The sequence below is a fragment of the Bidens hawaiensis genome, unplaced genomic scaffold, assembly GCF_021521415.1.
Source record: "Bidens hawaiensis isolate Kalapana, Puna unplaced genomic scaffold, B.hawaiensis_p1.1 tig00001692_1, whole genome shotgun sequence".
Taxonomy (NCBI): Eukaryota; Viridiplantae; Streptophyta; class Magnoliopsida; order Asterales; family Asteraceae; genus Bidens; species Bidens hawaiensis.
The window spans coordinates 2,039,185-2,041,643 of NW_027491096.1; positions in this window are offsets into that span (position 1 = coordinate 2,039,185).

Below are 2,459 nucleotides of genomic sequence, written 5' to 3' on the forward strand. Positions count from 1 at the left end.
GCTGATCTCGCACTGAGTGCCTACAAAACCGTGAGTTTCATGACCCCTCTTTTCAAACTGTTACAAATCTTTGGGGTGAAAAGCGTGTTTATATACATTATCTATCAGAAAACGGTTCAGGATATAGATTATCTGAACATGTATATATGAAAAGTCCCTACAACCATAATGATTAACTACGTGCTGATGAAAGGTGATTATTATCATTGATTGGTATATTAAGTGGAGAGAGTACGAATGACAAAACATAATGAAATTACATGTGACAATATGTTTATACAAACATGTCATGTTATGTTAAACATAACTAATTTGAGAATAATGTGGTCCGTAATGGCCATGGGGCTATTGTGGGTGAAAGGGGGGCCACAATAGTACTAAACTAAAGTTGAGTATGGCCTATGAGCCAAGTTCTGCTGCAACTTATAAACTAAAGTTGAGTATGGACTATGAGCCAAGTTCTGCTGCAACTTATAAACTAAAGTTGAGTATGGACTATGAGCCAAGTTCTGCTGCAACTTACTAAAATAAAGTTGAGTATGGCCTATGAGCCAAGTTCTGCTGCAACTTATAAACTAAAGTTGAGTATGGCCTATGAGCCAAGTTCTGCTGCAACTTACTAAACCAAAGTTGAGTATGGCCAACGAGCCAAGTTCTGCTGCAACTTACTAAACGAAATAACTTGATTATGACATGAGTATTAAGAAAATATTATGATTATATGTTGTGGGCGGAAAGGGGGGCCACAGTGATTAGTAATACGTGATAATACTATATATATGTGTGTGTGTATTGTGTACATATATATATATATATATATATATATATATATATATATATATACATACTATGTGGATAGGTGTAGGAAATTCTATGTGTAGAAAATAATAATTGTTTGTGTATACAATGTGTAATTTTTGAGTTTACGTGAAAACATTGTGGTCAGAAGAGGGACCATAGTGGTGATTTTACGTGGAACCGTTGTTTGCGGAAATGGGGCCACAGGGGTTGATTTTATTTGGAAAATGAAGGCACGAAGTACGAATGAGCAGTCACGATTTTATCGTAGTTTCAAACTCTGTCATAAACTTATACACATACATATCAGTATACAAAGACGTAGATATACATATATAAATGTAAATACATTTTCTTATATATGCGTGTACATACAAACTATGACTGTATGGTGCGCAGAACTGATTTCGTTAAAACTTATGAAACTCACCAACTATTCATAGTTGACCTGTTTTAACATGCTTTTCAGGTAATCAGATATAAGAAGTAATTTCCTGTGCGTTACGTGTCTGATTGGTGATTGATGTCGTGGGCATTTGAGTTAGAAGTAAAGTAATTGAAGAACCGGTTTGATTGTATCACCTAGTGTGTAAAAGATGTTAGAACAATGTAATATATTGTAAATTTGTTAATAATGTTTCTTTATGAACAATGTATTTGATACTAGTTGTATCTGTTGCATTTCCGTTTTACGCTTCCGCAATTCGCTTAACGGGGTGTGACATGAACAGTCTTGATTAGGATACTAAAGTATTAGGGTTTTCGGCCAAATAGGTTTTCTTCAGAGAGAAACAGTATTTGAAAGTAATAATAATAATTGAGTTAGAAAATCCATTTATATTCCAAACTTCATGGGCCGAGAACCCTTAGGGACCAAGAGAAACCCAACCAGACGAGCCCAGATTACAAACTTTGGCCCAAAACCAAATTATAAGATGACCAGATGCAATCCCAAAGCCCAAAGTAGTTTTCCAATATTAAAGTAAGCCCAATTGAACACATGTTTCGAGGTGGGTAGTTTCGAGATGAAAACAAAATTTTTTTAAAAAAAAAATAAACTAAAAAAAAAACAATAACACGAAACAAAAGTCTACTAGATATTTATCTAATTTGGGATCAAATTTCAGTTTTGCAAAAACGCCACTTTTTGAGAAAAGACCCGAACATGGAATCATATTGTTTAAGGTGCTGTCACAAGGATTCATGTTCAACATTATTATGATACAAAGAGACAGGCTGATAGCAGGTGTACCGAACTTAGCATGATTTTTGTTGCATCAGTGATATGGATTAGGTTCAGTTCGGCATAAAGCTTAGATGGACATCACTCATGGACCTGTGATGCCTCCTATCTCTTCTCAAAGCGTATTTGGCTTTCCCTAGATCACCTCAATTTAACTCCAACCCCCTAGTGCTTGATCAAAAGTTTATGGATAACAAAAAATTTTAAGCTTTAAGGTTGAACGTTGGACTTACAAGCCGTCCGGACTTACAGGCCTTTCATTCAGAGTGTTTAGGACTTACTTGAGTGCCCCACCCTTGTAGTTCTAGTATGACCCTTTAAGCCTTTTAAAAACTAATTTGTTTAAGAAATATATATACAGATAATAACACATTAAAAAAAATTATAATTTTTTTTTGATAATAAGCAAAGCAATACA